Here is a 15,689-nt window from a genome sequence, read left to right on the forward strand (position 1 = left end):
CTCTGCCGCTAGGCTTGTCTTCTCCCCTTCGGACTCGCACAGAACCTCTCCGACTGGAACTCCATTGGTTGCCTGTGAGACAGAGGATAGCCTTCAAAATTTTGCTGCTAGTCTTCAAGTCGCTCAACCACAGAAGCCCGGAGTACATCGATAACATTCTCATTCGTCGTTCTCAAGTCCGTACTACTCGTTCATCTTCGTCAATCTGGCTCACTCAACGCCTTTCCAAGAGACGTGCGGGTGAAACGTCCTTTCCTGTGATTGCTGCAAAACTATGGAATCATCTACCAGCTGCAGTGAAGATGGCCTCCTCTGTTGAACAATTCAAGAAGGCCATTAAATCCCATCTATTCTGCTAAGTGGACAATTAATTGCATGGACTAGACCGATCATTCCGAGGTGTAGAACAGTTGTTTTAGTGGCCAAAACAAATATGGAGTAGTGTGTGTGCAGCGCTTTGTAACCGAAAGGAAAAGGCGCTATATCAAATGACTTTTGGATTGGATTGGAAGTTTTTCCGATTTTCCAGTTGCCTAAGTTATGTTTGACTTGTCAACCGGTTTTGATACCAGTGATTGCCATTCTTCTTGGGAGACTGACAGACTGTTTAGGAATTGATGATTCTGCACTCCAATGGCTTTCCCTTTACCTTTCCAAGAGAGGACAAGCTGTATTCATCACTGGCAGGCAGGAGTGTAACTACGCTTTGCTATGGAGTTCCGTGGGAGTCTGTCCTTGGTCCAAAATGTACATCACACCTCTTGGCTCTATGATGTGGCAACACGGTCTTGGTATATACTTCTATGCTGATGACATCCAGCTGTATACCTCACTTTTGATCCAAAAATTAAAGATACAGAGGTTCGTGCAGCTGCTGTTGTTGGTGCTGCCATTGAGGATTCGATGTTGGATGAAGGTCAACTTCCTGAAGCTTAACGATTAAAAGCGAAGTATCTTGTTCTGTCATCTCCATAATTTTTATGACTACAACTCCAGTCATGATAGGTGAAGAAGCTACATGTAAATATCTCCAGTATGCAAGGCTAGATATCTTGGCGTAGTCTTCTTTGATAGAACAATGAGCATGAAGAAACACACATCACATGTCTGCAAATCTTCATATTACCAGCTTCACAGAATTGCTGAAATCAGACATTGTCTTACATGAGGTGGTGCGGAAAATATCCATGACCAGATAACCTCTAGACTGGACTTCTGCAAACTGTCTCCATGATGGTTTACCTTCATCGGGCATCCCTAGCACTTTTCAACCATAGAACGCAGTGTGAAAATTTGTTCTGCATTGGGCAGTGACCAGGCGCGCCGGAACACTTTCAGTTTTGGAGGGGCAAAATCCCGAAGGGGGCACAATATTTTGACAGCGTGAGATACCGAAGCGATCGAGGGGGAGAGGGCGTGGGACCCCCCCCCCCCCACGTTAAGGACTTTGTGTAAAAATGGAGTTTTAAAGTTACGTTTCTAAGAGAATTCAAAAATAAATTTCTTGAGAATTAAACATATAGAATTCATTTCGAAAGACTATACTCAGAGTTTAGAGAACCTATGAAATCTACGCCCAAAACGATCGCTTAATTCGGAATGTGGTTTTCGTGTCTGATCAATTAAATTACGTAATACGCTTATATTGACTCAAAATACAAGAAATTACATTTTTCATGCAATATCCTTTCAGAAATATTTATTTATGTACATTTACATACACGGACGACGCGAGAGAGCACAATTATCATAAGTTTCAAGGAGTGTATTAAGCAGAAGAAGGGTAACAACATGCAGAAACAAAATACATTCTAATGAATGTCTTTTTAAATTTAAATTGTCATACTGTTCTGACGTGGGAGACGACGATAAGCGCTTGAATCCCCATTCTATTTAAATCATTTCTGACCTCAGCATTGGAGAGAGTCCCTGATTATCCATGCATAGGCAAAACGTTTCATATTTTGTAACTGGAGGAATATGACCTGCTTAATTATTGTCTAACAATTTAAAACTTTTCTGAAAATTTAAAACATTACTCGATTTATGTGTTTCCTTTGGCATGTTTTGTATGGCTGGGAAGCACTTTTGGATGACCCCTTCAAAATCTTCTTTTTTCTTTACATATTTTCTGGGGGAAATGTGACCATAACTAGGAAATGATGAATATCAAATTGCAGGAAATATTCATTTGTAAATAATCATGAACTAACAAACTACGGCAGTTCATAATGTACATTATGTAACATTATTTAGAAGAAAACAATTACATTCCAACTGCGGATGTGGTTGACGGTACACCATGTGGAGTTTTCGAAAAAAAAAAAGTGGATAGAGGAAGAAGTGAAATTGATAGGAGGAAGTAGACAGTTGATAGTCGAGTAATTTTTTGTTCAAACGAGCGTAGTCCTGATAAAGACATTAAACCAGAAAAGGTTGAAGAAGAGGCTTGATTAGTTGATAGATGAGTACTCCTGCTCTGCACTCCATTCGCCGACTCAAGCTAGCATCTTCTCATTTATCCAATAAGCAACTACTCAATCCTCTATAACTCTAAACTTTTCGGTTTTACAGCTATTTTCAGATTCCATATGTTGCTCGAGTAACTAGCGTTCACGGGGTTCACGCACGTTGGTGATATCGGGTCCGGGGAGCGTTTCATGAAAGGACTTGTAGGACGTTTTATCCGACAAGTCCTGTTTTATCCGACAGTTACTATGGTAACAATGCTTCTCAACCAATCAGAATACAGGAAAGTTGTCAGATCTTACAACTTGTCGGACGAAAATATTGATGAAACACCACCCCGGTCTGAGCGTTTCTGGGCGACCGCGCATTTGTTAGCCGACACAGCCAGCATGCAATTTTTTAAGTCTGAAATGTATTCATTAATAGGCCCCCATTCCACAGAACGGAGACCATTGAAAGACCACTGAAAGACTTAAACTTGGATAGGTCTTACAGCGGTTTTCAAGATCAATGAAATTTGTCATCTCTGCGGAATGGCTCAGAAAGACCCCTCAAAGAACTTTGAAAGACTGATGGATATTTCTTGTCGTACTGGTCTTAGACTAATCCTCTCGAGATCTTTCAATGGTCTTTCAGAGATCTTTTATGCAATAAGTGATCTTTCAGAATTCTTTCCATGGACTTTGCCTGGTCTTTCAATCGTCTTTCAATGATCTTTCAATAATCTCTCATGAGTCTTACAGTGATCTCCGCAAAAATCTTGAGAGACTGCCGAAAGATCAATGAAAGACTATGAAGACCTTGGAAAGTTCATCGAAAGGCCACTGAAAGACTGCTGAAAGACCACTGAAAGACAATTTTCCTGTAAGACCGTTGTAAGACTGTTTTTAACTGTTTCAAACAGTTTTGGAGCCTATGAAGACCACGAAGACCACTGAAAGATTGGTCAGGACTCGTGTAAGACCTCAAAGACCATTGTAGGTTCATTGGGAGACCTCTGAAAGATCAACCAAAATTCATGGTCTTTCAAAGGTCTTCCAGCGGTCTTGTTCTCTGTGGAATGGGGGTTTAAAAGGTTAAACGTTATCACACTGTAATAAGATGGAAAAGGGGCTTATCAAAGGTATGTTTCACAGAGGGACATGTTCGTCAAAAGACCCAAGGCTTACGAAGATGTGTAATTGCCCCGTCAGGGGCAAATTTTTTTCATTTTTGACAAAAGAAATGACAATTCTTAGGCAGAAAAGTGCCTTCATCGTTTACTTTTGTCCTTAAATAATATCATTTTTCTACTTTTAGGGGGGCACATTAGGGGGGGCAAAATCTCGTTTTGCCCCCCAAAAATTTTCTTTGGGGGGCAAGTGCCCCCCCTGCCCCCCCCCCGCTTCCGGCGCCCTTGGCAGTGACTGGGCTTGAAACCTTGTTTTGCCCAAGTTTTTTTACCATGGAGCTAATCTGTGTTTAGCCCCCTATTTTTATAATTTCCTCTTCTGTATACAGTATCGTTCGGCAAAGAATCTTCAATGGTAAGGATTGGATAGAAGCTATGATTTTCAGTTATTACTTTGATGGTTGACTATATAAATAAATCGGTAATGACAAAAAAAATGAGTAAGTGATCCGGTAATACAGACCCTTTGCCTTTATTACAAATTGTTCTTTTGTTAAATGACAAGTCCCCCCAACAAAACCTTGATTTGAATACAAAGAGAAAAATTCAACAAGCATAACACTGAAAATTTCATCAAAATTGGATGTAAAATAAGAAAGTTACATGTATGACAATTCAAAGTTTCGCTTCACCTCACGAAAATAGTTATATGAACGAGCCAGCTACATCTAAATGAGAGAGTCGATGATGTCATTCACTCACTATTTCTTTTTTTTTATTGTTTGAAATATGAAATATTTTGATTTTCTCTTCATTGTCATGTAAAATGAAGTTTCATTCCTCCCTGAACACGTGGAATTCCATTAGACTTTTTAATATAAATGTTTCAAGAAATTAATTCCAGCATGATTACAGATTTTCTAACTTCTTAACCCTTCTTTCTTACGGGTTCATTGAATTTGGTGATTGTCATGATTATAGGATCAGCATGAATGTATTTTATATTGAGCATGTATAATATACCGTGGAAGTATATTACTTTTTATATAAAGGTGTGGGTGTGGGAGCATGTGTGTGTATTTGTTCCTGAGTACAATTAACAGTTGTGGCAAAAGAAGTTTATCAAATGATTCAATGACTGTCTGCCATTGATATTATTTTTTTTAGATCATATCAAACATATACAAAGAAAATGGCAAAAAATACAAGAACATTAAAAAACTATCAAATGATAATATAATAAATATAAAAATTTACTCAATTTATAGAATATTTTTGCAAAATATGCATAAATTTGCATAATTAATGAGCGTTAAGATGCTGCAACAAATAACAATGAAATAATTTGAAATTGAATTTCCTTTTCTTCTATTACAGGAAATATAACACTCAAAACTAAGAAAAACATAACTAAATATCTTACACCTCTTGAGGTGATAGATGTGCAATATATCCGATTAATAATCCAAATGATAAAATCCAGATAAAAGTCCACAATGATGGTGACGATGAAACTGATATTGAAGCACGATGAATAACAAGAGTCACTGTTACGAGTTGAAATGTCCGTGAAGACGATGTTGATGATGATTAACAGTCAATTTCAGCAATCCATGGGTTGAAGAGTGTTTATTAAACAGGTTGATGAAGTTGATGATCTCGATGAGAACTGAGAATTCCTCTCTCAAAATAACCGCAAACAGTCATTGATGGCGGGCATATAATTCCACAGGAGATAAATATTCCGGGTGGTAATAAAGTCTGGAGTGAAACTCTTAGCTCTGATCCGATCTCGTAAAGTGATCTCATATGATGTGATCAAGTGATCTAATATGATCTGACGATCTCCTTGAAGAAACTGCAGTTTATATATACACATTTCAACTATTCTAGATCATTCTAGTATTCACTATTCTAGAGGCTTCGATAAGTATTCACTATTATGGAAGGTTCGAGTATTGTCTTTAAAAACATTCTCCTTTCAGGAGCAGTCAAATTCCAGAAGACTCTTGAATGAACTCATTGAAATCAACAGTGTAGCTAATCCTATTGTTTGGCAGTCTCTATTCACAAATAACAATAATCCTTGGCCTTTAAATAGGCAAGAGGCCTGCTTAACAAAAGCTTTTACAAATTTGTTGTGGAATGTTCTTGATCATTCCAAAGTATCCTCAATGGAGAAATTAAATAAATGAATGTAATTGCTTTTACAATTCTTATATATAACACCTCCCCACTGGGGAAAAGAGAGCTTTACCGTAGAATAGATTTCTTTAAGATTACTTTTTCTTTTAACTTTTCTAAGTCATCTTGATAAATCATTTACAGTTATCGTGTACAAAGGTATAGTACTTAACGAACATGTTTAAATAAATGAACATCAAACACATTTTCTTCAAATGACACACTTGGTCAAAAGCATAAATAATTTCACTTTTTATACTCTTGAAAGAGCATCAGCAATTACATTATTCTTTCCCTTTATGTGTACAATTTTCAAAGGGAATGGTTGGAGCATTAGGCTCCATCTGTACAGTCTTTGGTTCTTTGTTTTGAATTTCTCCAAAAACACAAGAGGATTGTGGTCTGTATAGACTGTAATCTCTCCATTGGTTAGATACACCTCAAACTGCTGAAGGGCTAGTAAGAGACTCAGGGCCTCTTTTTCAATAGTTGAATACTTCTTTTGAAACCGATTGAGTTTCTTAGAGAAGTAGCACACTGGTTTTTTGATGCCTTCTTCATCTTCTTGGAGCAATACTGCTCCTACTCCAACATCACATGCATCAATAGCTACTTTGAACGGCTTTGTGAAGTTTGGAGCTGCCAAAACAGGCTCATTCACCAAAATGGCCTTTAATTTCTCAAATGATCTCTGACATTCGTCAGACCAAACATACTTCACTTTTGCCTTCAGCAAGTTTGTCAGAGGACTAACCACTGTACTGTAATTTGGAACAAATTTCCTGTAGAAGCCACTCATACCTAAGAATCTGAGCAATTCTTTCTTAGTTGTGGGAATTGGGAAGTCTAAGATAGCTTGTATCTTGGCTTCTCTTGGTAGCACTTGCCCTTGACCAACCACATGACCGAGATATGTGACCTTTGCCTTGGCAAATTCACTCTTCATCAGATTCACTACTAGATTGGCTTTATCCAGCCTGTCAAACAGTGCTCTCAAATGATTCAGATGATCATTCCATGTATCACTGTACACTAGGATGTCGTCTATGTATACGACACAATTGTCAAGTCCGGCAATCACTTGATTTGTTAACCTTTGGAAGGTTGCTGGTGCATTTTTCATTCCAAAAGGCATGACTTTGCATTGAAATAAGCTTTCAGGTGTGACAAAGGCTGATATCTCTTTGGCTCGGTCAGTCAATGGCACTTGCCAATATCCTTTAAGCAAGTCTATCTTTGTGATAAAGGCAGAATTTCCAACCCTATCAATACAATCTTCTAACCTAGGAATTGGATACCAATCAGTCTTAGTTACTGCATTCACCTTCCGGTAATCAATGCAAAATCTCTGAGAGCCGTCTGGCTTTGGAACCATTACAATGGAAGAACTCCAACTACTCTGACTTGGTTCGATTACGTCATTATCTAACATAAACTATATTTCCTTATTTACCATTTCCAACTTGCTTGGATTGAGCCTATAAGGATTCTGTTTCATAGGTCTTACATCACCTACGTCTACATCATGTCCAGTTAAAGGCGTACGACCTGGATTGTCTTTACACACATTTTCATAAGTCTCTTAACAGGCCAGATATATATTTTCTCTGATCTTCAGAAAGGTGTTTTAATGCCTCATCCATATTTCCTAACATCTCTGAGTTAGACAACTTTACACCACATGGTTCGTTCTTAGATACATCTGTATAAGACAATTCATTATCTGTCTTTCCATAGCATTCTTCTTCATGTACATCTACATGTTTCTTGTCTTCTTTGATCTGTGTTGTACCTATTGGCTGACTAGCCTCTCGCTCAAAGTATTCTTTCAACATGTTTACATGACAAACTCTTTGAGACTTTCTTCGATCAGGGGTACTGATCACATAGTTGACATCATTCAATTTCTTTTTGACTATGTAGGGACCACTAAACCTAGCTTTCAAGGGCTCACCTTGCAAAGGCAACAACACTAACACTTTGTCTCCAGGCTTGAAACTTCGCTCTTTTGCATTTTTGTCAGCGTGAGCTTTCATTTTCCCGTGCGACTCTTTCAAGTATTCCTTAGCCACATCACAAGCTTTTGAGAGCCTTTTGCTAAACTTTGACACATAGTCTAGAAGGTTTACATCATCATCCTGAACCATAAACCTCTCTTTGATCAGCTTTAGGGGACCCCTAACCTCATGACCATAGACCAATTCAAATGGACTGAAACCTGTGGACTCATTAGGGGAATCCCTAGTTGCAAACAGTAGGAATGAGATCCCTTTATCCCAGTCATCGGGATAGTCTTCACGATAAGCCCTAATCGTGGTCTTCAAAGTCTGATGATAGCGTTCTAACGCTCCTTGGGACTGTGGGTGATAAGCAGAGGACTTGATCTGCTTTATTCCCAACTCTTTCATAACTTGCTGAAATATTCCTGACATGAAATTTGACCCTTGGTCAGACTGAATTTCCTTAGGCAGACCATACCGAGTGAAAAACTGCACTAACGCCTGTACCACTGTCTTTGCAGTGATACTCCTCAAAGGTATCGCCTCTGGAAAACGTGTAGACAAGTCCATAATCGTCAGGAGAAATCTGTGACCCGACCTCGTTCTGGGTAAGGGTCCAACACAATCAACAAGAATCCTAGTAAAAGGTTCATCAAATGCAGGAATGGGTATCAATGGAGCATGCTTGATAAAAGGCTGTGCCTTGCCAATAATCTGACATGTGTGACATGTCTTACAGAAATGCAAAACATCTTTGTGCATCTTAGGCCAATATAAATGCCTCATAATTCTATCTTCTGTCTTCCGAATACCAACATGACCTGCCATAGGTAACTCATGAGCCATTTTCGGAATATCTGTGCGGTAACAAAGAGGAACTACAATCTGGTGAATTATACACCAATCTTCGTCAGCTGGTCTCCGTGGAGGTCTCCACTTCCTCTTCAAAATGTCATCTTTGACATAAAAGCACTCAGGAACCTTATCAGCCTCAGCTTCAGAACATGCTTTCTGTGACAAGCTTTTCAATTCTCGGTCTGCCTGTTGTGCCTGTACAAGGGGGGATTTACTAAACAAACTATCATTGTTAGCAACAGAGCCTTCAACACTATTGTTTATTGTTTGTTTATTTAATTTCCAGGAACACATAACATAATAACATAACAAATTCTCATATGAAACTTAACAATATACAATATACACAATAACATAAACAACAACCAATGCCTGGGGATTACCTAAAAGAAATAATAATTTCTGTATTAAGGCTCTCCTCATTGGTTGTTGTCATAAAATTCATACAAACACAATGGTCAGCATGTACACGAAAAGAATGTAATAAAAAGAAAGGAAAATATAAAAGGACAAGCCTAAGGCATTTGCCTGAAGACCATTAGATTATAACTGAAATCTTCAATATGCATTAATAATTGGGGGCATATCAAACAAAATATTACGTAAAGCATTTAAAAATGGCCAAACAGAAACATCAAGACATAAATCACAAGTAGAACGGGGGAGTGTATCCATAAAACGAGGGAACAAGCATGTGAACTTCAAACAATTGGTTCTAGCAAATTCATGAGTAAAAGTAAGAAAATGCGTCCTTCTAAAACTAGGCTTTGGTAAAATGGTACAAGGAATATCATTAAGGCAATGCAAACTCTTTACAACAAAACAAACAGAAAGATAAATCATTCTATTATATAAAGGCGGCAGGTCCAAAATAACTAAACGTTCATGATATGATAAAGAATTTGCCCTTTCGAAAGAAAAACAAAAACGAGTAAAGCGTCTTTGTACTGCCTCAAGTGATTGAATATGGTTCTTTTGGTAGGGCAACCAGACAGGGATGCCGTATTCTAAAATTGGGCGGCAAAGTGAACAAAATAATTTCTTTAAAATTAACGGATTTCTAGACATAACGACTCTACGTATAAATCCGCATAATCTTGAACATTTAGTGACAACACTTCTTACATGATGAGTCCAACTAAGATCATTAGAAATGATAAAACCTAAATACCGATAAGTGTTGACTTTTTCAAGAAGTTGAGAATCTATATTATAAGTGACATTAATTATTTTTCTAGATCGGGTTATGTGCATTACTTTACATTTAGAAATGTTAAGGGACATGTAATTATTTTGACACCATAGAATGATATTGGACAGATCAGATTGTAAAGTGGCAACGTCATTTGAATTAATAATTGAGCGATATATTACAGTGTCATCGGCATACTGCCGAATAGGAGAATCAAAAATCAGGCAAGTCAGCAACGTATAAATTAAAAAGGATTGGGCCAATCACTGACCCTTGAGGAACCCCCGAACTGACTGGTACCCAGTCAGATCTAGCGCCCTCAAACAACACACTTTGTTTACGGTTTAAAAGAAAAGATTTAATCCAAAAAAGTACTCCACCACAAATACCGTAATTATGCAATTTGGTCAGCAGTAAATAATGATCAACTTTGTCAAAAGCTTTCGCCCAATCCAAGAAAATAAAATCAATTCTGGGTGGATTAGGACGATCTAAAAGTTTTGCCCACTCAAAAAACATACTGACAGCCTGGGTATTACAAGAACGTTTGGGTAAGAACCCATGCTGTGAGTCAGGTATGATACCATATTTTACAGAGTGTTTGATTAGTCTATTTACAATGATATGCTCTAACATTTTACAAGGTACAGAGCATAAAGAAATCGGGCGATAATTTGATATTACATCACGTTTGCCAGATTTATATAACGGAACAACAAAAGCCTGATTCCAACATTGGGGAACTTTCCCTGATTTAAGGCTAATATTAAATATACGTGTAAGAATTGATACAATTGAAACATCACCAAATTTTAAAAAGTTAGGCAATATCCCATCAGGCCCTGGTGGCTTGCTACTCTTTAGACGAATAATTTCTTGTATTACTTCCTTACTAGTAACTTCAATTTTAGATAATGAATCAATGTGCGAGTGACACTGGCAATCTTTAAGATCAAGATTGAGTAAGTTATTATCTGAGCGAGTAAAATTACCCTGAAAATGACAATTGAATGCACGAGCAATATCTGTAGGAGATTCTAATAAAACATCATTATGCATAAATGTTGTCACAGTATGATTTTTGCGTTTAGTATTTACAAACGACCAAAATCTTTTTGGATGTGCAGCAGAATTCATAGCCAATGTTTGGAGATAGTCATTATAAGCAGTTTTTGTAAGTTGTTTCATCTCCTTTCGCAATTGCTTAAACTTATTCCATAGGTCTTCATTTTCTTTGTTATTTATTGCTTTTCTATAAGCACGTTTCTTCTTTCTTGAAAATTTGACAATATCTGAAGTAATCCATGGTGCGCGTCGTTTTCCTTTGGATTGCGTGATGGGAACGACATCTATTACAACTGCATTTAGAACAAGTGTAAAATTATCCCAAGTTTCCTCAATATTATCCTCATTGATGAAAAGATCCCACGGAACACATTCCAGTGTGCGTTGAAAATCTTCACGACTTGCTTTATGGAAAGCGTGAAAATTACGCGGAAGCGATTTAAATTGATTTTGAACATTAATTAAAAAATGGACTGCACCATGATCGCTGGCACCAATACCTGGACCTCTAGTGACGTCTGTAATGAGGTCATCATCGTTACAAAAAATTAAATCGAGGATGGAGTCTCGCTGATTGCTACCTCGACGCGTAGGAAATGAAACAAGCTGAGAAAGGCCAAGCGATGCGGTAAGTTCGAGAACATCCGAGGTGCCCTGGTTCAACGCAGCAGGAGGACCCTCATTTACGCCACCTACGGTCAGCTGAAGGTTAAAATCGCCAGATAAGATGACGGCTTGATAATGGTGTAAGTTTGGCGAGATGCGTTGGAAAGAATAATCGAGAGCATCTCTAAATTTCGAAACTGGAAAAGACGGCGGGCGGTACACAGTACCAAACAATATTTTTTGCTTATTTTTCCCCGGTATAATTTGAGTCCACAAGATCTCACAGTATTTCGTATGATTGTTTTCAGCCGGAATTTCATATTGTGGATGTGGAAGACGGGAGGCCAGAAGATCATCCCGGCAAGCAAAAAGAACCCCACCGCCATGGCGATTTCTGTCTTTTCGGAGAATTTGATAATTATGAAGGATTTCTCCATCATGTATTGAGTTATCTAACCACGTTTCTGTAACACAGAAAATATCAATGTTATCATTGACGGCTAGACATTGTATATCTAAAAGTTTGTTTCCAAGACTGCGTGCATTGAGTAGAACACATTTCAAATTTTCTCGGACTGAATAATGTTGAGATATATTGCTTGAGTTTTCATTATCTGGTCCAGGATTAGGGTGTACATCACCAGAGCATATACGAGTTTGAAAAGTTGCACAAGAGTTTGCGTAATACAAACATCGCTTACCAATTACTTTTCTCGCACATGAATTCTCATGAAAGTCTCTCCTTGTACCATATGCAAATTCAAAATTGCTGTGTAACAAAAAGGTGCTGAACGATCCATTTAAATGCAAATCAGTGTTTCTTGAGTCTGTTGGGAAGGACAGTAAATGGATGAATAGTAGTATAAAAAGAATACCATACAGCATACACTTTCTCATTGTCATGTTAATTGAATTCCAGCATCTGTAGTGAAACCAATTTGCATATGACCATGATATCCAACCTGTGTTGTGTCCATGGAATGTCACAGAACATGGCCACAGGCATTGCAGAGTTAAAAGTTATATAAAAGTATATGCCCAAAACTCACCAAACGCGACCAAAATGAAGATAAATGCTTGTCCAGTCAAATCAGTGGATCAGACCAAATAACCTGTTGAGCAAGAAAACTCAACAGAAGTAACAAAAACAAAGAAAAAATAGGAGAGCAATGATTTCACCTCCATGCTGCCAAAAAAAAAAAAAAAAAAAAACCTATTTCCATTCAAATCCTTGAAAAAGGTTTCAGCTAACCAGACATCAGTACTCTCCTCTACATCAGCAGATTCCGCATCATCGTTTTCAGCTCTACGAGTCTGAGACCTAGTAACAACACAATCCGGGAAAATCCCTGGAAAATCTTCCTGCAACAATTCTGTTTCAGCTACCTCAACGGGCTTCTCCGAAACCACTGGAAATGCAACAACTCTATCTCCAGCCAAGTCGTTACCTAACAAGAAATCAACACCTTCCATGGGTAATTCTGGAACGACACCAACAGTCACATGAACACTAACTAGGTCACACCTTAAGTCGACCTTATGCAAAGGAACCGACATGAAATTTGGGCCGATACCTTGAATCAAGACTTTGGCGTTCTCTGAACTCTCCGTAGGAAGAGCCAAATCCCCTGGCACCATCAAGGACTGTGCAGCCCCTGTATCCCTAAGGATTACCATTGACCTACAAGTAGCACCAGTCGAACAAGGGGATACTTTACCATCATACAAAAAACTTTTAAAGGTTTCATCAACCTGCTTGACTTTATCAGCAAATACTAGAGAAACACTCTCAACATCTCGATTGGGCTCTGATGGGACAAACTCAATCGAGGGAACACTTGTTTGCTTGACAAAACCCATGTCTTTCTTAACTTGGTTAGCATTCCAACCAATTTCCAACATGATTCTTTCAAATGTCCCGATTTATGATAATGAGTACAAATTTTGGAACTATGACTCTCAGACCTTTTGGTTGATTCTGTGCCCCCACTAGCCTGATTCTTGTTAGTGTCTTTGTCCTTGCTTGCATATTTTCCCTCACTAGGTTTATTGTGGGATTCAAATGACCCTTTACCTTTCTTTTTCCAATCATTCTCCACTACCTTTATGTGTGACCTCAAATTCATCAGCTACTATGACTGCTTTACTGACTTCAGTAATAATAATAATAATAGCGGTATTTATAAAGCGCCTTTTGCCTGAGGATACAAAGCGCTGCTATTATTACCCCGGCTTTAGCTCGAGCTGCCATCACCGGCGCTCAGTGCATGCAAGGAATTGATGCAAGTAACTCTATGGTCATCTAAGTGAGATTTAATGCCAAAAGGAAGACTCTTTTTGAATTCTTCTAGGAGGACAACTTCCCTAAGGTGAACAAAATCTTTGTCAACTTTCAGTGATCTATACCACTTATCGAACATCATCTCTTGTTCCCTAGCAAATTCGACATACGTCTGGCCTGATTCTCTTTGCATATTTCTAAATTTATGTCTGTACGCTTCTGGTACCAACTCGTACGCATTGAGAATTGTTTCTTTCCCTGTAGCATAGTCACATGATAGCATTTCAGAGAGCGATGAATCGACTTTTGCAGCCTTTCCAACGAAAACACATTGGAGGAGAAGAGTCCAGTATTCCTCGGGCCAATTTAGTCTCTTGGCCACTTTTTCAAATGACACAAAATATGTATCAACTCCCTCTTCAACAAATGTTGGCACGAGGCGAATGTTTTTCGCCACATCAAAGCCTTGGGGAGATTTATCTTTAGTAGAGTTAGTATTTGCATGGGCTAACTCCATTTCTTTCAACTTTAACTGGTACTCCAATCTCATTTTCTCCTTTTCAATGTTTATTTTCTCCATTTCAATGTTTTGTCTCATTTTCATTTCCTCCTTTTCAAGGTTTTCTTTCATTTTCATTTCAAATTTTTATTCATGGTTTATTTATTCCAAAAACAATACACATTTGGCAGCCAACGGCTGAAAAAAATGTGTTTACAAATGGTTCACATATATATACATATAAAAAAAGATACAAATTTGAAATGATACATGTATTAGACCTCATAGACTTAAAATTGTTGATATGATGACAATGTTGGGTCCGTTGAAAGTAGTGAATAGATTAATAATAATTTGCAACAAATCGTTCAAAAGGAAATGCCAATTAAACACCAGTGCAATAAAAACAAAATTCAGTAATCAATACAAAGTTGAAGTATTATATGTTAAATTGTTGCGCAAATAAACGAGTTATTAATGCAATTTTGAACAGATTATATAGTCATGCCACTAATTATCCAATAAAAATTCATTATAATCTAGTACTATAAATACAAAATTAAACAGACAATAAATAGAATGGGGAAATATTCTCAAATTTATATTCACACCTGAACCCATTACACCCAGAGGAATTATATGCCAGTATATTATAAGTAGATATTGTTATATAAATATTACCTGCCTTGAAATATCTCAATAAAAGTTTCACGAAAATCGTCATTAAGAGTCATTCGGGATGATAACAATTAGACATTGGGCTTTATATCATTGTTAAGCAGGCGGACGACAGATGGAATACAAGATTGATAATACCTAGCAGTCCTACATTTGGGTTCCTGTAGTAGGTGAGAGTTCCGTAACTGCCTTCCAGACACAGACTGACGAGATTGGGGGAGAAAGTCACGATGGCGCGACGACCTGAAGAGATCACGCGAAAAGGAAAGAAGAATACCCTCTCGGCGGGATCTAAGCGATTCAAGATTGAGCTGGTCCAGAGTCCAGCTGTAGGAATGATATCCACCAAGAATGATCCTACAAACTCGCTTTTGCACCCTTTCAATGTCATCAGACTGGCGAGCAGTTATGGATGAAGACCAAACAGGTGATGCATACTCTAATACCGGTCTGATGTACGTAGTGTAGGTAGTAGAGGTACATGTAGCTACCAAGTCAGATGTTTCGATTCTTCGCCTCTTTAGGCGACATAAGATAAACAGTCGCCAGCTAGCTTTGGATATCACAGTGGCAACATTCATATCCCATTTGAGGTCAGATTGAAGAATTACTCCCAATAATGTCTAGCTACTAACTGCTGCTAATTTAGCATCAGAAATCTGGAGAGTCGTAAACTGTGCCTGTTTAGAGAATGATATGTTCATAACTGAACATTAGGACGGTCTAGGTTTCATGTCATTTGATTCACA

This window comes from Lytechinus variegatus, chromosome 4 (assembly GCF_018143015.1).
Source record: "Lytechinus variegatus isolate NC3 chromosome 4, Lvar_3.0, whole genome shotgun sequence".
NCBI classification, from domain to species: Eukaryota; Metazoa; Echinodermata; class Echinoidea; order Temnopleuroida; family Toxopneustidae; genus Lytechinus; species Lytechinus variegatus.